Source organism: Myxine glutinosa, chromosome 7, assembly GCF_964187855.1.
Source record: "Myxine glutinosa chromosome 7, kmMyxGlut1.1, whole genome shotgun sequence".
In the NCBI taxonomy this organism is placed as follows: Eukaryota; Metazoa; Chordata; class Myxini; order Myxiniformes; family Myxinidae; genus Myxine; species Myxine glutinosa.
Window position 1 is genome coordinate 81,677,315 of NC_136267.1, and position 26,217 is coordinate 81,703,531.

Consider the following 26,217-nt stretch of genomic DNA (forward strand, 5'->3'; position numbering starts at 1 on the left):
AGGGTTGAATCCCTGCTTGAGAGAATGCCAACCCTCTCCCCGCCATCACGGTCATCTCTCCAACTCACAATCCCACGAGATATGCGGAAAGGACGACCCAAAACCATTTATCTTCTTTTTGATTCGTATATAAACATCATTAAAAGTAAATAATGACATTGGCCAAAGTTCAAACGACGTGAGTTTAATCTCTACATGAGAGAATTCCCCATAGCTATTTGGGCGGTGTATAAGCTAACAGATCGCTGTCTCCATCGATCTTGCCAAGGCCGTAACACCTATTGGCTCAAAATCGTTTTAGCTGTTGACTTGGTAGTTTTTACAATGAAGGAAACATTAACAATGTTGTTAAAAGATTGGAGTTATGTTGTTTGGAATGAAAAAAGAGATATTGAGTTCAAGTGAATGACGACATGCCGTGATGGTTTCTACTTTCCAAACGTGAACTTCGCGGATCGCCATATGCAGATTCGCCACAGACCCATGATCGATGTTTCTATATGTGAACGTACCCGTTTGTTTTCAAACGGGTACGTTTTTCATGGAAGTCCTTCACGAACTTGCTGTCCATGTCTGACGTGTGACTGAGGGTGCTACAGGAATGTGGAATTTATTGGTGTCATGCTTTAGCATTCGCCGTATCTGCATTGCCTGTTTGCTTCTGGCCTCCCACCCGTGCGTAGCACGCGTGTCTCACTAGTTCATATAATGTAGAAACATTCTTCACCAAAATTGAATCGATTCTTCCTTGTCACACACACAACCTGTCCAACAAGTTTCGTCCAAATCCATCCATAACTGTTTGAGATATCCTGCTATGTATCGTTTTGGCCCAATGGTGAAGAATAACCTAAAAAATTAAATAATTCTCATATCCGAATACATATTCAGATCTTCACCAAAATCGAATCATTCACCTTTAACTTCACAACGTTTACCCCAAAATGCACCGAGAAGCTTATACATGGCCTTTTTTTCATAAATCCGTCTAGTCTATATTATGATTGGCGACATATTGAAAGAGACATTCAAACTGATATTGAAATTGGACACTATAAAATGGGAAATGGTTTTAATAAGACAATGTTTCATACAACCATTTATTCTAAAATTAAGTGTACATGGCCAAGAAGCACAAACGTTCAGGAATGTCACACATGTTGTTTTGCCAAACTACATCACATTCATACAAACTAAATTCATACATCAAATTCATAAATTCATACAAGATCATCACTTTGTTGCTGACAGGCACACATTGATGTGCACCTCAACTCTGAATAGTGACATTTGCACCGTCGAGTCTTGCATTGCTTCTGGCATGCACAACAAATCATGTCGAGGCAACTTTCTGGGATTGGACTCAGTGACATCAGAATAGGCTCTAGTCCTGAATCACCACGTTTCCATCCCATTTCCAAGAGTTACAGCTGCAGCAGAATCTAACACATCTTCAAGACGATCAATCAAATCTATATTCTTCGAGTCTCTTAGCTTCCTTCTGCTACATGCAGCAGTCCTTACTGTGCTGAGTCCATGATCGCTTGCTTCACTTAGACGTCTTAGAGGAACTCTGGCTTTATGGGTTTGGCAGAATATACACAAGCTGTAATCCACAGACGAAGGCCTGTTCAAGGTAACTACTGGATCCATGGTCGCCTGCAACTAAAAAGAAACATTTATTAGCCTCAAATATATACTTCAGGTAGGCTATATAATAACATTTGTATAATAAAACTGTGGGCTGCACTGGAATGAAGATTAGATAAATAATTACCAGATAGATTAGATTAGATTACCACATAGAGCTGCATGTATATACATGATATATAAATGCTTGTTCAAAGAAATTGTCCAAAAATGGCAATTTGGCGGCCATTTTGTTTTTGCTAAATATAAGGTCAAACACCTCAAAATTTGGCTTGGGAACAGGGTTAATCAAATTCAGCATACCCTAATTATGTTAAAAAGTGAGGTTCCCAACCTTTACCCAAAAATTCACCGAACATTCACATTTCTCTGAAATCCGTCTAGTCTAACATAAAAATTCTAGTAGCCGGATCCGAATCTAGGTCTTCACCAAAATCTAATAATTTCGTCCGTGTCACATACGCTACTTCTCTGTCAAATTTCGTTTGAATCCATGCACAACTTTTTGAGATATTTTGTTCACAAACAGACAAACAGGCAGGGTTGAAAACATAACCTCCATCCACCTTCGGTGGCGGAGGTAATAAACAAGGAATAACTACAGAAGAAACCGAAATCACATAGGAATGAATAAAAAAAAGAAACATTTACTAACTTTCAAAGAGATCGATTAATTTTCAAAAGGAATGATGTAAGCTTACAAGAACAAATAAATAAAATGTGCAGTCATAATATTCCCCATCATATATATGATGACCATGGAAAAAAAACTGGATTTGAGCTTGTGATTGACTCATCAAGCATCACACTCAAGCATCAGACGTCTGGCTTCGGTTAGAATCCTGGCCCAGCTATAAAATATTTCACAGGCAGGATTCATCACTTTGTGTGTCGTCCCTCGGATAGACGTTAAACTTGGTGTCACGTCTTCTGGCATTAGTTAGCAGATGTTGAATATCCCACTGTGTTCTTTATGAAGAGTAGGCGAGCTATTGCTGGTACCATGAGCAAATTCCAAATTCCTGCACTAACAGTAGTTGAATGTAAGGCCTGGCCAGCTGGTTCGTGAAAGACTTGGGCCAACACTTCCCCTGGCCAACCCCACAATAAAGTGGGAATAATTGTGGTTGTTAAAGAAGAAGATTGACTCATCAAGCATGTACCTGCCACTTGGTTCATAGTAATAATAAAAATTCAGGCCACCTGCAGGAGAAACTGGCTATGTCATCACATGCGGGTCTCAGAGCTTAAAATTGTCACTGATCCTTATCGTGAACTTTCAGATTTGCTCATATATACTGCACAGTGCCTTCAGAAAGTATTCACACCTCTTGACTGTTTTCACATTATGTTGCGTTACAGTCTGAATGAAAAATTGATTAAATTGAGATTTTTTTTATCACTGATCTACACATAATACCCCATAATGCCAAATATAAATTATTATTTTATTTAATACATTTTTACAAAACTAGAACGGCACTCAGTGGAGCACATTCCTCCGCCAGGTTGAACAGTCTATGTTTTGTATCCCACTGATAGGTCGGATCTGGATTAGTATCTGAACCAAATATCTAATCGGCTTGTTCTTGTCAACGAACCAACTCGTCCACCAAGTTTAGTCATAACTCGTCCACAACTTTTTTTAAAATATCGTGTTATATATCGCTTTTCACCCGATCTCTCAATGGTGAAATATCACTTGAAATTAAATAATTCCCGTATCCGAATCCATATTCAGATCTTCACCAAAATCGAATCTATTTGTCCTTGTCACACACGCAACCTGCCCACTAAGTTTTGTTCAAACCCGTCCATAACTTTTTGAGATATCCTGCTGTATGCCGGTTTTTGGCCCTATCTTCCAATGGTGAAGAATAACAAATTATACGAGCCAGATCCGGATCCGGGTCTTCACAAACATCCACAACTTTTTGAGATATCTTGTTCACAAAAAGACAAACAAACAAACAGACAGACAGGAGGTGAAAACATGACGTCCATCCACCTTCGGTGGCGGAGGTAATAATTAAAAATTAAAATATGAAATGTCTTGAGTCAATAAGTATTCAACTCCTTTCTTTTGACACTCCGAATTGAGCTCAGATGCATCCAATCTCCTTTGATCATCCTCACGATGACTTACAACTTGATTGGAGTGCATCTATGGCCAATTCAATTTATTGGACATGATTTAGAAAGAAACTTACCTGTCTATGTAAGGTTCCAGAGTTGAGAGTGCATGTCAGGGCAGAAACTCTACCATGAATTCCAAGGAACTGCCCGTAGAACACCGAGATAGAATTGTGAGGAGGCGTAGATCTGGGGAAGGGTATAGAACAATTTCCAGAGTGTTGCAAGTTCCCAAGAGCACAGTGAGCTCCATCATTAGGAAATAGAAAGAATATGGAACTACGCAGACTCTTCCTAAACCTGGCTGTCCGACCAAACTGAGCAAACGGGCAAGAAGGACCTTGGTCAGGGAGGTGACCAAGAACCCAATGACCACTGACAGAACTACAGAGTTCTTGGCTGAGATTTGGGAACCTGCTGGAAGGAGAACAGTCTTTGCAGCACTTCACAAATCTAGCTTTATGGGAGAGTGGCCAGACAGTAGCCACTTCTAAGAAAAAGGCACACGGCAGCATACCTGTAGGTTGCAAAAAGGCACCTGAAAGACTGAGAACATGAGGTAAAATATTCCAGTGTCTGATGAGATGAAAATTGAACTCTTTTACCTGAATGCAATGCGCTATGTCTGGCAGAAACCGAGCACAGCTCATCAACCATCTCACATCATCTTACTATAATTCACCAAATGTCCATCCGTCTGTCTGTCCGTTCGAAGGTACCGCAAAAACGGACTGAACCGATCGCAACGATATTTTGGGTGGGTAATCCTGGGACCCCCTGGAATAAAATATGCTATATTGTTTTTCCAAGTCTTCCAATTTTCAAGTTTTTTTCCAAACACGATGGAATAATATTTACCGATATGAACAGTGATGTGGCTTTTGTTGAAATTCTACGTACCAGGAGAGAGTAGATCGACTCCTGACGAACTCTTCCTATATAAACGTGCGGCTCCGAAGTAACACGGCAGCGTGTGCAAAGCGACTGAGAAACAGGTGTAGTGGCCGCTTCCGTGTTACAGATTCGGCGCGCACTCTTCACACATAAATGTGCAACTGAGAAAGACGTGTAGCAGCCGCTTCCGTTTTGCAGAATTCTATCTTTTTTTCAAAATGGGCGCCATGTACTGTTTAGATTTTGATGATTTGCATGTGATATGATTCAATGGATGTTTATATGAATCGTTTAAAATAAAATAAAAGCCTTCAATTTCTGATATTTTGCCTTTTCATTTGGGCTTCCCAATTGAAGCCCGCCTGTAGGGCAGGTACCGTTATTAGTTCCTATAATGAAGCATGGTGGTGACAGCATCATGCTATGGAAATGCTTTGCAGCAGCAGGGACTGGAAGACTTGTGAGGATAGAGGGAACAATAAATGGAGTCAAATACAGGCAAATCCTTGAGGAGAACCTGCTTCAGGGTGCAATAGACCTTAGACTTCATTGAAGATGTACGTTCCAATAGGACAATGACCCAAAGTATGCAGCCAAAGCAACACTGTTATAGCTTCATAACAAGAACATGCAAGTTGTTGAGTGGCCCAGCCAAAGTCTAGACTTGAATCACATTGAGAATTTGTGGAAAGACTTGAAGATTTCTGTTTACCAATGCTCCCCATCCAACTTGACAGAGCTTGAGCAAATCTGCGAAGACGAATGGGAGAAACTCCCCAAATCCAGATGAGCAAAGCTAATACAGACATACCCAAGAAGATTTGAAGCTATAATCACTGTCAAAGGCAATTCTGCCAGGTATTGACTCAGGGGGTTGAATACTTATGTAAATGACATATTTCTGTATTAATTTTTTTGTAAAAGATTTCTAAAAAATAAAATTCCACTTTGGCATTATGGGTTATTATATGTAGATCTGTGACAAAAAATGTCAATTTAATCTATTTTTAATTCAGGCTGTAACAACAAAATGTGAGAAAGTCAAGGAGTGTGAACACTTTCTGAAGGCATTGTACTTGCACCAAGCTTGATTTAAATCTCCTCAGCTGTTCTCAAGCATCACACTTGTACCTGACATGACCTCTGACATTAATGCGGAAATCGAATCAGTTCATCTTTTCTCACAATATATACTTGTATTAAGTTTGGTCAAAATCCCATCACTGGTTCACAAGTTATCAAATATAAGACTAAGCTTAAGTTAAATATAAGTTTGTTTATGCACGATGTAATGGCATGTAAATAGCATGGTTTCCATGGCAACTAATTTCCAGATTTGTTTAGATAATCAAGCGAGACATAGGTCATTTCCATAACACCTTTCAAATATGTGCACAGCCTCCATTGTACAGTATACACTATTAATGCAAGCAAAATGATACATGTAAATATACATGGAAATGTAGGTGCATTAGGCATTAGTGTGTATATATTGCGATACTGACCTGATTAATGTGCTCTAGTCGTTTCCAGGGCAATAATCAATATTTGGTTGGTGATTATTTTTGATCAGTAGAACATGAGGTTGTGTGGTTGAACATGAGGTTGAACATGCTGCATGTGTGAGAAGTGTTATGATTTATGGGAGCGAGACATCAGTAATCAACGAAGAGCAGCAGCGAAGGCAGGAAAGGGTGGAAATGCGAATGGTTCGGTGGATGTGCGGAGTATCGTTGAGAGAGACGAAGACAAATGATGAATTGCGAAAGATGATGGGAATAGAGCCTGTGATTGATGCTGTGAAGAGGAACAGGTTGAGATGGTTTGGTCATGTGTTGAGGAAGGATGAAATTGACTGGTTGAGAAGAGTGATGGAAATGAATGTAGAAGGAAGTAGAGGACGGGGAAGACCGAGAAGGACTTGGCTAAAGATGGTGGAAGAAGAAATGCAGGCAAGGGGGTTAACAAGGAGAGATGCAGAAAATAGGGCAAAATGGAGAAGATTGTCATGGGGACCACAAGGCGAACCCCCGCTCTAGCAGGGAAAATGGCCTTACAATGCCTGTTGTTGTTCTTGTTGTTAGTAGAGCATGAGGTTCATTATGAAAGTGAAATGGAATCCAGAGCGCAAAATTTGGCCAATATATTAAACTTTTCTTATTTAATTCAAATTTTGATGAATTTTTGGTCCATTTGCTTTTACTTAAATGGTATGACCTTTGAACCTAACCATTGACGTTCATCAAATTTTATTTTTTGGTTGAATTCAGCTGATCGATGGTATCAGAGAACATGTGATTAAACATTTAAATCTGCCACTCAGTCCTCCAAATGTGTTTTAAATATTTAATTGATTTTAGAAGATTTTTTGAGGTGGGTGCCTATAAGACATTTTCAAAATTGCCAACAAGCATTTTCATAAACCTGAGGGTGTGTACTTTCCAAAACTACTTGTTGGCAGCTTCTAACATGTGGTACTCCCTAAACCATTTTTTTCAGATTTCGCCAACAGACTATCACCTTAGTATATGGTATAAAGAAATATTGTATCAACAGCTAAAACCGTATCCTGGGACTTATGACTCATCCTGTAGTATCAAGTCATGGGTACAAGCCCCCCCCCCCCCTCATCCCACAAATAAATTATCTGGATGTATGTGTGCTTGTACGTCTGAAAATCATGAAACCGACCTCAAACAAGGAAATGGGGCCATTGGCCCACCATTACTGTGGTGCACTTCTGGGTTAATTTTTGCTAAAGTTTCAAACATCAATCTTATTGATGGTTTCTAAAGTCTAAATGCACAGTAAAAAATATATATATATATGAGGTTCCGGCACATGTTGTGCATTGAAAACCATGAAATGTTGTAAATTATTTGTGCATTTGTTAAATAGTTTGTGCATTTGTTACTTGTGAAAAATCTAATATTTTTCAAGTATATTGGTTCGTCACTTGTGTTATTACTTGGCAAAAAAATTTTTTGAACAAGTATGTTGATCACTCTGGTTTGTGTGTTTGTGTGGGTGTTTGTTTGTCTGTCCGCTCACTTATACTTGCCTACAGGTCACAATTTTAAACCAATCTTCATGAAACTTCACCAAATGCCTGAGTTAACGGTAGGACAAAATCCTAAATATTTTTTAGGTCGAAAGGTCAAAAAGTTTTGTATTTTTAATTAATGTTCTGAAATTTGTAGAATTTGTTTTTCACTGAAAGTTGTTGGTTACGATGTGTAAATAAAGATGGGAAAAGTCTGTTTTAATGCAATTTTATTCTAGGCTATAAGGCAACAAAAGGTGAAATTTTTTAAAGGTGGTGTATACTTTTTATAGGTGCTGTATACAGTATATACGAGCATGTGTACCCGGCATTGCCCGTGTAAATTTTTTTATCTTTTTTTTTAAATCTTTTTTTTCGTGATTAATGTTAGCTCTTACATGAGCCTCGATCTTGTATACAAAAAAAAAATTCCACATAATGTAAAATGTGTTCATGACCTCAACTCTTTCCCCTCCTCCCCTCTCCCCATCCTTTCACCCCACTCTCTCCTCTCCCGCACTTTCCGCTTTCCTCCTTCTCCCATTCTCCCCTCCTTTCTCCTCGCCTCCCTCTTCCCCGGAACTCCCGCTACCGGGAAGAGCTTTAAAAGGGGTACTATATAAAACCACCTTTAGATGGTTTTAACCACCATCCCCTCCCTCACCTCACCTCAAAAGGGGTACTATATAGTACTTCAAAAAGCTTTCAAAGTACGAGTATTATCACTGTAATGAAAGTATGATGTGGTGATAACAGCATATGAACATATTTAGCAACAGTGGAACATCGCGGTCAGAAAACGTAAGAACAAGAGAAAACGAGCAATCATCAAATGCAGATGAAATTCGATCAAATATAATGAAACACAATGATTTTATCTCACCTGGAACGAAGTTCGTCCGTCAGTCCGTAAACACTTGAAACGTCTTCTCCGAAACCGCTGATGGGATTGCGACCAAATTTGGCACAAATGATAGTTGTTGTGTTGTAAATAAAGTTTGTTCACGGATTTAAAAAATCAGGGTCGAAAGGGGTTTACCGGGGGTCAAAGTGGATCCAGGTTTGACCCCCCAAATTAGGAATTGCTTTTTCCTCTGAAACTACTATATCAATGAAACTTGCCCACAACCTTCATCACCCGTGATGTACCAAATTTTGTTCGCGGCGCTAAGAAAATCAAAGTCTAAGGGAGTCTATGGGGGGGGGGGGGAGGTCAAAGTGGGTCCAGGTTTGACCCCACAAAATACAGTCGTGACCAAAAATATTGGCACCCTTGCACTTTTTTCAAATAACTCACAATTTTCTCTAAAAAATAAGTTGAAATTGACGAAAATATTTAGTCTCCACAATTTTTTATTTCACTGTTAATATTACAGAACCTTAGTTTTTGATTCAGAACTTAATATATCCTTTTAAATCAGAAAATAAAAATAAATGGCATTGACAAAATTATTGACACTCGAGACTTAATATTTGGTAGCACCGCCTATGGACAAAATAACTACAGTCAAGCGCTTCCTATAGCCATGAATGAGCTTCCTACTCCTCTCTACTGGCATTGGCCCAGTCTTCTTCTACAAACTGCTCCAGTTCCCCCAGATTTGAAGGGTGTCTTCTCCCAACTGCTGTTTTCAGATCTCCCCACAGGTGTTCAATGGGATTTAGATCCTGACTCATTGCTGGCCACTTCAGAACAGTCCAGCGTTTTGTCTTGAACCATTCTTGGGTGCTTTTTGAAGTGTGTTTGGGGTCATTGTCCTGCTGCAAGACCCATGACCTTCGATGGAGACCCAGCGTTCTGACACTGGGTTGAACATTGCGCTCCAAAATGCCTTGGAAATCACCTGATTTCATGATGCCATGCACACATTCAAGGCACCCAATGCCAGAGGCAGCACAGCAACCCCAAAACATCACCGAACCTCATCCATGTTTGACTGTTGGGAAGGTGTTCTTTTCTTTAAATGCTTCATTTTGTTTTCTGTAAACATAGAGATGATGTGCTTTACCAATAAGCTCTAATTTGGTCTCATCTGTCCAAAGAACGATTTTGGCTTGTTCAGGTGTGTTTTGGCAAACTCCAGTCGAGCTTTCTTATGTCTCTTTCTCAGCAGTGGTGTCCTCCTGGGTCTCCTACCATAGAACCTCCTTTCATTGAGTTGGCGACGGATGGTGCGAGTTGAAACTGTTGTACCTTGTGTCTGACCGTCAGCTTGAATCTGTTTGGCAGTTGATTGAGGTGCTTTCTCCACCATTCAAACAATCCTTCGCTGCAATCTTCAATCAAGTGTTCCCTTGTAGCCATATCCAGGGAGGTTGGCTACAGGTGAGTTCAATTCCAAAGTGAAGGAGAATCACCTGCTTGAAATCTAATTATTTCTAACAACTTCTAAAAGGTGCCAATAATATTGTCCGGGCTATTTTAGGATTTCTGTGTGGAATAAGCTAAGATTTAGTAATTTTTTTCAGCTTTTTTTTGTTTTGTTCCATTGCAAACCAAAGAAATACAGTATGTGGATACCAAAATATATTTTTATTTCAAGTATTTTCTGGAAGAAATGGTGTATTATTTGAAAAAAGTGCAAGGGTGCCAATATTTTTGCCACGACTGTAGGTATTTGCTTTCTTTTCTGAAACTACACACACATTTTTTATGAAACTTGACCACAACCTTCATCACCCATGCTGTACCAAAGTTTTTTCACTGCATTAAAAAAATCTGCCCCTTTGGGGGTCTATGGGGGAGGGGAGGTTGCCCCCAAAAAATGTATTTGCTTTCTTCTGAGAAACTACACACACTATTTCGATGAAACTTGACAACAACATCCACCACCTATGATGTACCAAAGTTTTTTCACTGCATTAAAAAAATCTGCCCCATTGGGGGTCTATGGGGGAGGGGTGTTGCCCCCAAAATATGTATTTGCTTTCTTCTCAGAAACTACACACACTATTTCGATGAAACTTGACAACAACATCCACCACCCGTGATGTACCAAAGTTTTTTCACTGCATTAAAAAAATCTGCCCCTTTGGGGGTCTATGGGGGAGGGGGGGTTGCCCCCAAAATATGTATTTGCTTTCTTCTCAGAAACTACACACACTATTTCGATGAAACTTGACAACAACATCCACCACCCGTGATGTACCAAAGTTTTTTCACTGCATTAAAAAAATCTGCCCCTTTGGGGGTCTATGGGGGAGGGGGGGTTGCCCCCAAAATATGTATTTGCTTTCTTCTCAGAAACTACACACACTATTTCGATGAAACTTCACCACAACCTTCATCACCCATGATGTACCAATGTTTGTTCATTGCATTAGAAAAATTGGGGTCTTAGGAGGTAAAATGGGTGTTGGGGGAGGGGGGAGTGTTGCCTCCCAAAATCGGTATATTTTTTCTTTGTTTGTTTTAAGTCTTATGATTATGTTAGTATGATTCTACATGCTGCCCTTTCTTCTAGCAACCATTGAAATTGGTTTAAAATACCTTTAGTAGGTGCAGTATGCTGTTTATTCTACCAGGTGAGCGTTGCCCCTAAGCTTTATTTCTTCATCGGACTAGATTGTGGTGAAGTTCAATTTTCCCTTTCTGTCTGCGTGTGACATTCAAAATGTTATTGTAACGAGTAACGATATACTCACGGTATAGAAGAGAAATGTCACTGTTTTTTTAAATTTAATTTCCTATAACTACTCCATACAAAAGTTGGCCTATACCTTACCTGTGCGTCAGCAAAGACAAATGAAAGAATCTTGTTGGCAGCATGCTTGACTGGACCCCTCTGCATTTCACATCCTAATTACAAATACGATCAACATTGTTTTACACGGTGCATCCTTACTTCTACTTTATCACCACATTTGTATTCATGTTTGGAAACCTGTTGGCAAACAAACCAACAAACAAAGAAAGCAATAGATACTGAAGATCTGCCAGGAGGTGAGTGGCGGAAGGGATCCGGTTGGGAGTAGTGAAGGATGCTTACTGCTGCAGGAGGTAAATGACAGGGTATGGACCTAAGCGCCGGTTCCGCCTCGGCCTTGACGGGTTAATTAGGACGTACCGTCACTCCCGCTGTGCAGAGTTGCAACCCCCTGGTGTTTTGGTGCACTTGGGGGGGCTAAAGGGGTTAGTGTAGTAAGAAGGAAGGAACGTGGTTCGTTGTGGGAGATGGCAAGGGGTGGAGAGATCAAACCGCAGCACCATTATCGGTGAACCACGCTTGGGTGCTCATTGATGCCAATTGACCCAAATATGAATAATCGGTCGAATATTCATATGAAAGAAACATGTCGTGTTTAAGGGTCTTAAGCTGATCTTGTGGCCTGGTTAGCTGATGCTGACCTTTCTGAACACAATCTCAATTCTCATATCTACCCTGCTTTTCGCTCAGGCATTCGGTTGCGGACGTATGCCACAAGTGCGTACATGTGGCGTATGTGCGTGTCTGCATTTTAAAAATTCATTTTCTCGGCAACCGTTGGTCCGATTGACACGAAATTTTACCATAGGAGCGCCTCCACCTGTAGAAAATTTTATTCATAATTATGACGTCATAGGTCACGTGGTATTGACGCCGTCTTGGAAAAACGTTACACCTCTATCTCCCAAACCGCTCAATGGAAAAAATTGAAACAAGGCTCTTTGTGAAGTACTCCCCATGGGGAATAAGAGATGTTAATGATGATGTCATCGGTGCCTTCATTATGACGTCATAATTCGACAAGTATAATTCTTCATCTGATCAGTATGAATTTGTTTTCTCTACAATTATTGGTCCGATTGGCACGACATTTTCACTATAGGAGCGCCTCCTCCTGTAGAATATTGAAATCATAATTATGACGTCATAGGTCACGTGGTACATGCGCCATCTGTGAAAAACTTTCCACCCCTATATCTTTGAAACCACTACATGGAAAAAATTGAAACATGGCTCATTGTCAAGTACTCCCCATGGGGAATAAGATATGTTAATGATGATGTCATCAGTGCCTTCCTTATGGCATCATAATTCAACAAGTTCACGCTTGATCTGATCAGTATGAATTTTTTTTCTCTGCAACTGTTGGTCTGATCGACACTAAATTTTCACCATAATTGCGCCTCCTCCTGTGGAATATTTTAATGATAATTATGACGTCATAGGTCATGTGGTACAGGTGCCATCTTGGAAAACCAAAAAATGTTGCACCTCTATATCTCCAAAACCACTCCATGTAAAAATTCAAACATGGCTCATTGTAAAGAACTCCACATGGGGAATAAGTGTTGTTAACAGTCATTGCTGCCTTAATTATGATGTCATAATTCAACAGGGACAATGCTTAGTCTGATTAGTTTGAAATTTATTGAGCGTGATCGACGCAACATTTACATTTTAGAATATAAATGTATGATGTAATCGCCCACGTGGTCTGACAGCCATATTGGATGAAAATAAACCTTCAAAAACAGAAAAGTTGTCTCGCACCAAGTTGACTGCACAGGGTAAGTATTCTAAGAATACCATGTAGTATCTTTTTATTATACTTTAAATTATTTATAATTTTGTTACTTTTCTTATTGTTTCACTTCAAAGTCTCCTCCAATTATTTATTATTCTTCTTCTGTTTCTTGTTGACCTCATCATCATTCATACATATATCCTTCATCCCATTAGTGTTGATATGAAGCCTGGTGTTAGGATGACTGGCTTGGGATTTCTCGAGTCCTGAGCTTGAATCCTGGTCACGCAGCCATTGAATAAACTCCAAGTGGGGTTGACTCAGCCTGCTCATCCTTCTGAAGTCAGCGAAATGAGTACCAGTGTAAACTGTGTACTGGTAATAGGGGGGCATTGCATCAGTGGCACAACTGTGCCCTCAGCCAATGATGCCACGTGCAATCCTGTGTGGCATACAAAATAAGTGTTGCTATCTTTGCAGCTCATACGTTCTACATAAGCTCTAAAATAAAATAAAAATATTCGTTTCTGTTTATTGATTGTTTTATAAATAATAAGAATATTGTTTTAAATTTTGAAATAAACGCTGAGTAAGTATTTAATTAAAATTCTGAACAAGTGTTGCTGTGGGTGTTAGGGTGACTGTCCCCTTCTTTGCTGAAAATGTATTTGCTGAAAACAATGCTGTTTCCATTTTGCCACACATTGCAAATGATATAACAGAGGGAGCACACTCACCTTTCAGCTGTATAGTCTGGCCTAAACCAATTGTTGGCTAAATCAAACCATGTTTGTATGCCCCAATTGTGTTAGGGATCAGGCCCGTTCTTCTCGCAAGACAGTACATGTACCTACTTTGCACCATGTGGCGTACGCTGGTCTTTAATTTACAGGCAGTCCCCGGGTTACGAACGCCCGACTTACGAACGCCCATACTTACGAACCGACCTCCGTAAAGTCTATTATTTAAAAAAAAAAAATATATATATATATTTTTGTGTACAGAATCGAGGCTCGTGAAAGAGCTAACATTTATCACACAGAGAAAAAAATCACAGACACACAAAGTATATAATAAGGGGAGCGGTAGACGAGAGAAATATGAGAAAAGCTCTGTTCAAGCCACCCTTGATGTTTACTTTAAGAAAATTGACCAGCACCAGGTCCAGCCTCTCCAGCACCAGGTCCATCCTCTCCAACACCAGACCCATCATCTCGGAGAGATATATCAAGTATGATTGTTTCAAGGTTTGCAAGACATCAATTGGAACGAGAGTAAGTGTTAACCTTTAATCATTATCTTTTCTTTTCTATCTAAACAGTTTAAGAAATGTTTCTTTCATGTTTTTTTATACCTATAGACGTTTTAGGTAAAATATATACTATATACTAAGACAAACCTTTGACTAATTGACGCCAGATGTGAACCGTACGCAACTGTTCCGACTTACATACAAATTCGACTTACAGACAGACTTAAAAACGGAACTCCTTCGTAACCCGGGGACTGCCTGTAAATGCTAATTTGAAAACATATCTTTAATGTGTTTATCTGCAGGAATTTTTGCCAAAGTTGGTCACAACTTTGTTTTTTGGAAAACCATTAATCAAACTCCCTCTCTCCGCCACCCCTCGCACGCCTTTTCGATATCTTGGATCTACCTTTTCAAGCATGTATGCAGTATAATATTCACTATTTGTGACTACGTGGAATTATATGAATTATGCCGCTGTTACAACTGTTGTTTACACATGCATGATATCACACAACAGCATCTTCCTCTTTGATCCTAAACCAATCACAAAAGGTATAAATCTTCCTCTTCTTCACTTAACTAAACGCATGCGTGTTTAGTCGTTCATATGTCGTTTAGTAGCTCATGTATTACAGCAGATAGGTGAAATATTTGGGAGAATTGTGCCTTTGATGATACAAGCTCGAGAGTTAGCACACAGTTAGAGTATGCCCTAAGGAAGATATTTGGCTATAGGGCCATCGCAGATTTGTCCTGTGACAACAATGGCGGACATTTTTTTTAAAAAGGACAAATCTTCGATGGCCCTATAGCCAAATATCTTTCTTTGGACATACTCTGACTGTGCCAAATGCCATGCTTGTATCATCAAAGGCACAATTCCTGCACCTATCTGCCATACTAATATACTTGTTCCTTGTTATCTCTCTATATTATCAAAGAAAGTTTTTGTTTGTTTGTCTGCGCAAGCTAATCTCCTGAACAGTGAAAGATAGGAGGAAACCTCTAATACAAAAAATGTCGGGACGGGCCCCGGGAAGGTTAGAGGCTAGGTGGCGAGGCCGGTCGAGGCCCACCTCAAAAGAGCTGGGCCCATTTCACAATTAAAAGCTGAGCTGAATTATCGTAGTCAATCGTCTACTGCCATGAGTAAAAGCTGAATTATAGTAGTAAATTCATTCAAAAAGAACCAAAAATGTCGGGACGGGCCCCGGGAAGGTTTTAGCCGAGGTGGCGAGGCCGGGTTGCGATTGACTCTTGATATACAGGTTGCTTCTGACAATCCAGACTTGATCAGGGATTTTCGAAGCTCCACACGGTCTCCACGTTTTTCGAAGTTAAGTCTGTTCACAATTGTATTTTGTCGAAACTGTATTTATCTTTCGGTGTGTGAAGTTATTGTGTGCAACTTTGGTTGTTTCTCGGTGTTTATCTTTCATAAATTGATCGTCTGTTTGCCGTGTCGCGAGCAAGGCCTTGTACAGTGTGCACTGTACAACCTTGAGGCTTTGTTTTTTCTCTCAGTGGTCCGTCGTTTGTGATCCAATAACTTTCGTTCTCTGTATTCCCAGTCTTTTCACCCATAGCCTACTTCCTTGTGTAAATCTCAACTCAAAAAACAAACAAAAAAAAAAAAAGCATTTCCTTCTCTGTTCTCATTCGTTTATTCATTCTTATTCGTTCGTTCGTTCTTCGACCACGTGTTTCTCCCCCATTTCCCCAGATAGTTTTCACTCATTAACCTTCAATGTTTACACTTTCCCCTCAAGTTATGTATTCCGTCATATTTTATAACACCTTTTTCTTCTTCTTCTTTAAAAGGCTGCTTTCGACTTGCTCACCAAATCAAATTCCAACTTCTTTCCTGGAAGTCCTGGCAGTGTCCATATGTTTTATACCTCTCCCACTGCCCCCTTCCCACGCCCCCCCCCCCCCCCCCAAAGCCCTCGCCCTCTCTCAGATCTCTCGATGTCTCCATGTCTCTCGGTCCCTGCTCTCAAATGTTGTGTTTGTGTCCTTCCCCCTCTCTCCCCATCTTGTCTACCGCTCCCTATGTTATATGTTTTATGTGTCGGTTTGTCTTTCTGTGTGATTAATGTTCGCTCTTTCACGAGCCTCGATCTTGTATACAAAAAAAAAAAAAAAAAAAAAAAAAAAAAAAAAGCTGAGCTGAATTATAGTAGTCAATCTTCTACGGCCGCGAGTAAAAGCTGAATTATAGTCCTAAATTCATTCAATAATAACCCACGCAACGCCGGATGCTTTCAGCTAGTTCACTATAAGATAATTCATAGTTCCCTTTAATCTCCTGTAAATATTTGGTGACATATGACATATTGACTGTTCGATGAGAATTGATCATCAAGTCTGGGATCCTGACAATAATCACAATATATGTATAGAAAGGTGCAAAACTACTCGGGGTAGGACCTAGTTGTTTTATTTAAAATGAGTAAAAGGGTTATATCAAAAAATAATTCCATGACTTTGTCATTAAAGGACAATTTAAATAAGATAGAAGTTTCACCAACTGTCTGTTATTGACAATCAATTTCAGGCCATTGACCTACTGATCACCATTCGTAACTCATCGAACAATTGATGGTGCTGTTACATAGTTGTACAGGAATGAAAAGTGTTGGAATCGAATCGAGAACGCTGTAGTAACGGGCCGGATGCCAAAGGCGCTGAGCCAAAGTGTACACGATGTTGAGTGACATGGCTGTGCGTAACTGGAGAGGCATTTGACCATCCGACCAGAGGGCAGCTCTTCCGTCCATTAATCATACATTGGATTAGTCAGGTTCCCAAGCCTCAATGGCATCTTAAAAGGATGGCTGTTTGTCTCCATCGCACTCAGCAGTCCAAAGCTACGAGGTGAAGACCGAGCAGGGTGGACGAGGGACAGAATAGCTGGCTTTGCATCAAAAAGCCTTGTCCGTCCAGAGAGGGGAAGGAAGGGTAGAGATAAGAGGGCAGAGAGACCAATTCCAGCTTGGCGTTTGTAGTCTGCAAATGGCATGCAGCAGGTCGGTAAAAGTGCTTAAATATTTGCCCAGGGTTAGAGAGAATCAATGTTTAAAGGAAGCCCTGATGGCCGGCGGTGGAATCATGGCAATAATATGGGGCAGGTTCCGGCTCCACATAAGCACGAATAAACTGGCAGGTTGTCACAGCTGCCATGCCAAACAGATACTGCACGTCTTGTTCTGGATTGACCCCAATGGAACGTGGCGTCCCTGACAAACAGAAAGGCAAAGAAGTGGAGAGTACAAGCATGACCACACTCGCCTTTTGCTGCTTTGAAAAGAAATTCTTGTGCAGGATAACTTCTTAGAAAGGGTAGTAAAAAGTTTTTCAAAAGAACTCCCATATCTGATGCCTGGACTTCGCCGAAAGTCTGATCTTGTTCTTGTGCGTATGTTGTGATTTTGTACAATTCTGTAGCTTTAGAAGATGCCTCACCCATCCCTGTCAGTGATTATCATTTTGTGTCCAGTTCTTACTGATAGAATGCAGTCTTGGTGGACTCCCTTGTCACCCTCATCATTTTGCACTTCCTTGATAGACAGATAAGCTTTACTGGCTATCACTACATTCCGTGAAAAGTTACTTATAAATCCTTTTGCTTGGCAAATGTGTCCTGATTATCCACAGCCAGAAGGAAACTCTATGGTACAAACTTTGAACTTTTGAGCCTTTGTTCTCAGACAAAAATCTCGTTTGGTGTTTTATGGTTTCACCATTTATGGAGAATCTTGGCACAATTTGAACATGATATCTCAACTATACACTCAGTTAGTTCTTCGTTATTTTTAATTTACAGAGCAACTAATGCAGCAAGCAGAATCAGAGATAATTTACAACATTCCGAAAAGTATCAGCAGAACACCTTTTAAAATACAGGTGGCATTGCTCATGGCAACACTAACTGTATGTAAGGATACCAAGATTTCTGGTGCTGTGTTGTGAAGTTACAGGCATTCAACTCACTTATCGATTATAATACAGTACGCTGTTGGTGTTTTCACATACAATGTTTGGTTTATTGTAAATGCATCACCCATGATGCTCACGCAGGGGCGGATCCAGGAATTTCAAGACGGGGGGGGGGGGAGTGCATGAAACTATAGCGCTGGGGGAGGGGCGGATAAGGGGGGGGGGGTCTAGGGGTCCTCCCCCAGGAAAAAAAAAAGAAGGTCGTCAGAAACGGCATTTCGTGCGTTCTTGGAAGTTTCTGCAGTTCCTTGTGTTCTTCCCTGGTCCAACAATTCAGCAGATCCGCACCGCCTGCACCTTCATCCTGGATCGTATGGGGGGGGGGGGGGGGGTGCGCACCCCCTGCACCCCTCCCCTTGGATCCGCCCCTGGCACGCAGTTGAAAATATGTATAACAACTAGAGAGTTTACAGAATCCCTTACCCCACACAGTCTTGAGAAAAAGGCCATCTGAAGGGTTTTTTTAACCCTTGCCAGAGGAGAGTGTATTGCATTTGAGTCCGTTTGTCTGTTTGATTGTTTGTTTGTTTGTCCGCACAGAATAAATATGATTTTCTCTGCAACTGCTGGTCCGATTGACAGGAAATCTTCACCATAGGTGCAACCCCATTTGTATAATTTTTTATGATAATTATGACGTCATAGGTCACGTTGTGCGGGAGCCATCTTGGAAAAACCGAAAACAATTGCACCTCTATCTCCGAAAGCGCTGCATAGAAAAATTGAGACGGCTCATTGTAAATAACTCTCCATGGGGAATAACATGTTATTGATGATGTCATAGGTCCCTCCATTATGATGTTATAATTCGACAAGTACAAAACTTCATCCGATCAAGATGAAATTTGTTGAGCGTCATCTAGGGACAAATTGGTGGGGGGAAAAAATTAATGATGACGTCATCGGTCATGTGGTTTGGCCGCCACATTTGTTATAACAAATGTTTTAACACCAAGCCTTAAAAACCCCTAAAAACACGTCCTGGCGAGGGTCTGCAATCTCTGATTGCTCTTTCTTGTTGATGACTTGCTTTGCATTTCTTGAGCACGATCTATATTCGCTTTGTTCTTGCACACTGCATAACAGGTGCGATGGCAACAATATAAAGCCGATTGGCCCAACGGAACAGTCCCAAGTTAAACCTTCTACCAACTCATCTTGGACAAACTGAAAATTCTTGAACGATGTTTGACAAAAGTATGCACTTAAACAAACAAATATTTTGGACAAAGCTAGCTCTGTGATTTGTCGAGACGGCGAACCATTTTCCCCAATTTTACTGCTAAACTGAAGGTTATTGGAAGTGCAAATAATGCAATTTATGTTCTACAGGGTGGCCTGAAAGTCACTTTACCTCTCCCCAGTAAAGCATTCATTCTTAAACTCTTAATATACAGTTTTTATTTTGCAATACTTAAAATAATTAATCAGTCATTGTATCTATATACAAAGCGACTTCAGGCCACCCTGCACACTGTTCAAGTACCGTATATTATTCAATTTAAATGAAATAAAAGTTTAAAGGGCTGAAAAAAAACAATGAATCGGAAGGTTACTACCGTTGTTGATGCACCGTCTTATACACCACCTTATTTAACATGTTTGATTAGTTTGTCATGCCTATTGTTTGTGTCCTTCATGACTTCTCTAGAACCAGCAAGTTTCCTGTTTAGAATGACTTTCTATTTTGTTTAACTGCCAGACAAACTGAAACAATTGCCTTACCGCACTGTGTGCATGCGTGCTGGGGACAAAATTATGTACAATTTGCCAGATTCAGAGCTAATGTACTCAGAAACTGTAGGTTTGGGTTCCGATTCATGTTCCGATTTGTGCTATACAATGTTCAAAATATAAAATCCATATATATATATATATATATATATATATATATATATATATATATATATATATATATATATACAATATATATATATAGTATATATATATATATATATATATATATATATATACAATATATATATATATATATATATATATATATATATATATATATATATATACATACATATATATATACAGTGCATTCAGAAAGTATTCAGACCCCTTCACTTTTTTCACATTTTGTTATGTTGCAGCCTTATGCTAAAATCGTTTAAATTCATTTTTTCCCTCATCAATCTACACTCAATACCCCATAATGACAAAGAGAAAACAGGATTTTAGAAAGTTTTGCAAATTTATTAAAAAGAAAAAACTGAAATATCACATTTACATAAGTATTCAGACCCTTTGCTTTGACACTTGAAATTTAGCTCAGGTGCCGCCATTTCCTTTGATCATCTTTGAGATGTTTCTACACCTTGATTGTGGTCCACCTATGGTAAATTCAATTGATTGGACATGACTTGGAAAGGCACACACCTGTGTATATAAGGTCTCACAGCTGACAATGCATATCAGAGCAAACACCAAGCCTTGAGGTCGAAGGAACTGCCTGCAGAGCTCAGAGACAGGATTGTGTCGAGGCACAGATCTGGGAAAGCCTACAAAAAATCTCTGCTGCATTGAAGGTTCCCAAGAGCACAGTGGCCTCCATAATTCTTAAATGGAAGAAGTTTGGAACAACCAGGACTCTTCCTCGGGGTGGCCGCCCGGCCAAACTGAGCAATCGGGGGAGAAGGGCCTTGGTAAGAGAGGTGACCAAGAACCCGATGGTCACTCTGGCTGAGCTCCAGAGATCCTGTGTGGATATGGGAGAAACTTCCAGAAGGACAACCATCACTGCAACACTCCACCGATCTGGGCTTTATGGCAGAGTGGCCAGACGGAAGCCTTTCCTCAGTGAAAGACACATGAAAGCCCGCTTGGAGTTTGCAAAAAAGCACCTGAAGGACTCTCAGACTGTAAGAAACAAGATTCAAGATGGGGACGACTAAGAAGAAGACCTTTGTTGGTCGAAAGCTTGTCGAATTAAAGATCGAAGTCCTGAAGCTACGTCCGCGTCTGATTTAATCTCCTGATTATTTATTTAATGCAAATGAGACAATGCCACAGCTCCTACTGTGAAGTTTCTACTATTTCTCACAGTTATATATATAAACATACATATATATATATATATTATACATCCGTACAACACAGCAGGCAAGGCTTATTTTAGTGACTAACTTTCTGTTTGAGTTAGAGGATAATCAATGCAATATAATGAAGGCATTCCACCTCTTCATGGATGAAGATGTAATGAAGGCATTCCACTCCTTCATGAAGATAGCTTGATATCTCTTCATGTAGTTATTAATCTGTTACTAAAAGGAGAAGTGTCCATCCATCCTTCCATGTGTGTATCCATCACGCTTCATTCTAAAAGGTTCCTACTGTCATCGAATAATAAAAATGGTACCATTGGAAAGCAAGTAATCGATGTATTGTTGGCAAAGCTAATAATCGATTTGCTTAGAATAAAAATTTGTGTCCATCTTATCATAATGATGCATGCCTGTTTTAAAAGCCCACTTTTCTGGGATTGAGAAAGAAGCGGGCATGGAAGTTTAATGCAGCCGTTCCAAGGCAACATCTATTATTCTGCGACAGCAGGAAGCCTTTAGAAGGATATTGAAAAGAAAACACAAAATTACTTATAGTAATACTTCTCAAAGCAATAGAAAAATATATAGAACTTCTACAAACGGAAAATAACCCACAAACAACAAGCACAGCCACAATGACAGTAGCACAGGCAACAACAACTATGTGTTATAAAATGTCCTTCTTTCTGTGTTTTACTTATTTTACATCTTCAATGAGATTCACAGATAGACATGCAATATGTTTGTGAAGCGTAACATTGCTGTCTTTTGCCTAAACCCGTCAGCGAAGGGACAGAAGGGCATGCCTCGTAATATGGGACTTTTGAAATGATTTGATTGCCCCACAAAGCATCGACACACATGGGCAGAACCCCTTAACAACAATAGCGATTCGGGCATAATATAATGAGCGTACAGAGTAACGATTAATATGTAGGCCTATATGTATTGAATGTATTGCGTGAATTATTCTTCAGGGTCTTTCTTCAATGCTGTGATTTGTAATCAATTTTGTTATATACTATGGCTCACTGAGCTCATTCATATACACATCAAATGTATTGTGCGAATTGTGCTAGAATTATAGTGCAGGTCCCATGGATAGAGTGATATGGAATGCAGCTTAAAACTGCTGAAATAAGAAAGAAGGAAAAAAATTAACTTCAGAAGTCATTAAGTGACCAGGTCTTGTACATTAAAAATATATATATTGGCATGATCGCCAACGCCCCCTTCCCCCCCCCCCCCCACTCCCCCTCCTCTCTCCCCACCCCCTCCCTCCCTCTTTCCCAAGTCAGGTCAGGTAAGGGAGCATGCTCCAGAGTAGCGCGTCACCCTCACCATTTCCACTTTCCTCCTTCTGGCCATTCCCCTAGAGGGAGATGCCTACCCATCCCCATTTACTCTAAGTACCGATAAACCTGCTGCAACCATGAGACACGTGGTTGGCCCACTGACCTCATCCACTGATGAAGCTCCGTTGCCGAGAGAAGCTGCTGAGCAGGAACAGCATCAGGAAAACAAGCCACATGTCCATACAGCCGCAGCGGATGCTCACGGACAATACAGGTAACAAGTCTCATCTGAGTCTCTCTCAACAAACGCTCGTTAGGCACAAAGTCCAACCAGTGATGACCAAGGATTCTCCAAAGAGACCTGGTACCAAAGGAGTTATGCCTTTGTCTCAGATCCTTGGTCAGAGTCCAACTCTTACATCTGTAGAGCAAGACTGGAAGCACCAAAGACTTAATGACTGGCTTTTATCTTCCTCCATAGATACTGACAGCACCACACACCATGGTCCAGTGAATCCACGACTCCCCAAGCCCAACCCAGACATCTATCGACGTCTAGCTCACAACATGTGGAGACATGAATATCACTGCCAAGGTAAATTAATCTCTCGGTGACCTCAACATCTCTCCACGGACAGGTACAGACAAGATAGCAGCATCTGGAGATGTCATTGAAAGCCTGGATCTGAGTCTTGACCTGAGAATCCTGTAATCACAGTGGCTCCAACTCCTCATTGATACCTTGAGGGCCCCAATAAGGATGTCCACAGTCTCTGCAAAGATGATTGCATCATCTGGGAAATCAAGGTCAGAGATCTTGACATGCCCAAATGATGCACCGTAGATAGATCTCTCCAACATCCTCCCTATAATTCAGTCCATACAAGTGCTGAAATGTATTGGGGCTTGGTGGGGAGAGGTGTACTTTTTCGCATGTGGAAAAAGTAAGTACACCCCTACATTTATCACTTGGTGGGGGTGTGTACACACACCTGACAAATTCCAGTAACAACTGGAAACAAGTCATTGATGGAAACACTACACCTCACAGCACTCTCATTACTAGAGTATACAGGGTGTTTCAAAAGAGTGGACTGTTTGTGCAGCCTGATATTCTTCGGTTTCTACTGCTATACCCTTCTCTCTTGCAGGTTATGGTGGTGGTGGGATGCCATTTCTAACAAGTAGTCAGTAGGACTCTATGTCAACTATGGTGTTCACAATGGAACAAAAAGCGACAATCGTGACTTTGTGGTTTGAGACAAAATCCTACGTGCAGGTGCATCAACAATACTGTCAGTATTACAATGTTTACACCCGTAATGGACTTTCCAATGGGAGCATTGAGCGGTTTGTCGAGTAATTCCAAGCACATGGAAGTGTGAAAAACCAAAACAAAGGAAACACTGTTTTACCAAAGACCAAGGGAACATTAATCTTGTGAGAGATTCTGCCATCGAAAGTCCTTAGAAATCCAACCATCGGCATTCCCGTGAAATGGAGACCTCAGCCTCATTTGTGTGTTGCATTCTCAATTCTGAACTCAAGCTCTTCCCCTACATCACATCTGTAAGGCATAAACTAACTTTGAATGACATGGCAAGACGAGTAACAATCTATGATTGGTTCATTGACTGAATGGAAAGGTACCCAAATTGCATCAACTACTTGTGGTTCAGTGATGAAGCACACTTCCGTTTTAATGGGGCTCTCAACAATTACAATAAAATCTTCTGGGATGCTGAGCCTTCTGTGGAGTTGTCTGAGTTGTCTCTCAAGGGCCCCAAGTCCACTTGCTTCTGTGCATTGAATGCGAGATGGGGTATGCTGGGACTGAATTGATTTGAAGATGCCAATGGTAAGATGGTGACGGTCAACGGCGAGCAGTACCGCGAGGTCTTGCACCAATTCATGCTGATCTCACTCGACTAATGTCTCCAAGCCAACTCAAACTTGCATGGTTCATGCAGTGCGGTGCCCCACTGTACACTGCAGGTGAAACCATCAACTTGCTCCACCAGCTGTTTGGAAATCATGTCATCAGCCTGGGCACAGCACATGAGAAGGCGCCCCTTAGTGCGGATTTGAATCAATTGGATTTTTTATTTTGGGGGTGTTGCTAAAGGTCAAGTTTACACCACCAAACCTCGAACCCTGGCTGTCCTGAAGCAAGAGGTGGAGGACTACCTTCAGGCTACCACTCTAGCCACTTGCAGACAAGTTGTGGAGAATTTCAGTCAGGATCAAAGCCTTTTTTTAAACAGTGGTGGAGCACATATTGAAAAAGTCAATGACAAGCAGTCTAATGAATTATTTGAAAATGGCATGGTGTATGTTTTCCATCAATTTATCACTGAACTTGCTACATTTTGCAATTTTTCTACAATAAAACGTTGAAATAGTCCACTTTTTTTTTGAAAGACCCTGTAGTAATGGGGCTTCCGGGTGTCCGGCATTGGCAAATTTTCATTTTCATTTCTAGTTGATGCAAAAATTTACTTTTTAGTATCATCTTGAAGGTTGGGGTCTGAATAACATTTTTGGTCCGAGTGGACAACGATCAGCCCCCATTGCGGGCACTTGGGGGCATGGGAAGGGGGGGGGGTGCCTGAACCCACCGTGAGAGAATGTGAAAAGTTCAAACTGTTCTAACTTTTGAACGGATGATCCGATATGAACATATTTGATATCAGCCGCTTTGTGATGAAGACTAACAACCTCATTTATAAGTGTTTTGCTTCCGAAGGCCACCATGTTGACGGTTTCAGGGTAAAACTAGAACGCCACTCAGTAGAGTGCATACTCCCGCCGTGGGTTTAGTTGGAATAATACGTTTTGTTTAACATCCCCTCTCCCCAAAACAATGAATGAAAAAGAAAGTAAGCCCAAACTGTCAGATAATTTATTTTGATATATCTCGGAATTAGGGGAGAAAAACATCATTTCAGAGTAAGAATAAAAGCTTTAATGCAGTAAAACAGAAAAAATCTTTCCCAAAAACATTTCCAAAAAAATTCCTGGATCCGGAATAATATCCTGACCTTCACCAAAAACTAATCAATTCTTCCTTATCCCAAGGGCAATCATCCCACCAACTTTCATCCAAACCGTTCAGAACTTTTCCAGATATCTTGTTCACGAACATACGAACACACACACACACACGGACGGACACGATCGAATGTGTTACTCCCTGGCGGGAGTAACAAACCTGAAAATCGCAGAGCCAGAACCAGAATTATTTATTTGGTCTGGGCAGCCCGTGCGAGGTTTCTTCTTCTTCAGCCTCTTCTTCATCTTCAGCCTCTCACAACCCCAGGTGAATATGCGATCTTTTAAAAAAAAGTTGGAATTTTGCCAAATCTGTTTTATTCGTTTGTTAATATACCTCAGCCATTGACAAATCTGGAACTAAGTCTTTATACGTTCATCAAATACTGACACCGC

At 40.5% G+C, this 26,217-nt stretch overlaps 1 long non-coding RNA gene across 2 annotated transcripts in view; it reads right to left on the reverse strand.

Annotated features, from left to right (window-relative positions):
• Positions 1–1,057: 1,057 nt before the first annotated feature.
• LOC144892959 (uncharacterized) overlaps positions 1,058–26,217 on the reverse strand; it is a 75,683-nt gene continuing 50,523 nt past the window's right edge. Inside the window, exons 2-3 of one of the 2 annotated variants that reach the window (XR_013624108.1) lie at positions 3,861–3,972; positions 1,058–1,665 (exon numbers count right to left, since the gene is read on the reverse strand). This is a non-coding gene — a long non-coding RNA (uncharacterized LOC144892959). The remainder of the gene's footprint in view (positions 1,666–3,860; positions 3,973–26,217) is intronic. The other variant, XR_013624109.1, reaches the window with a different exon arrangement.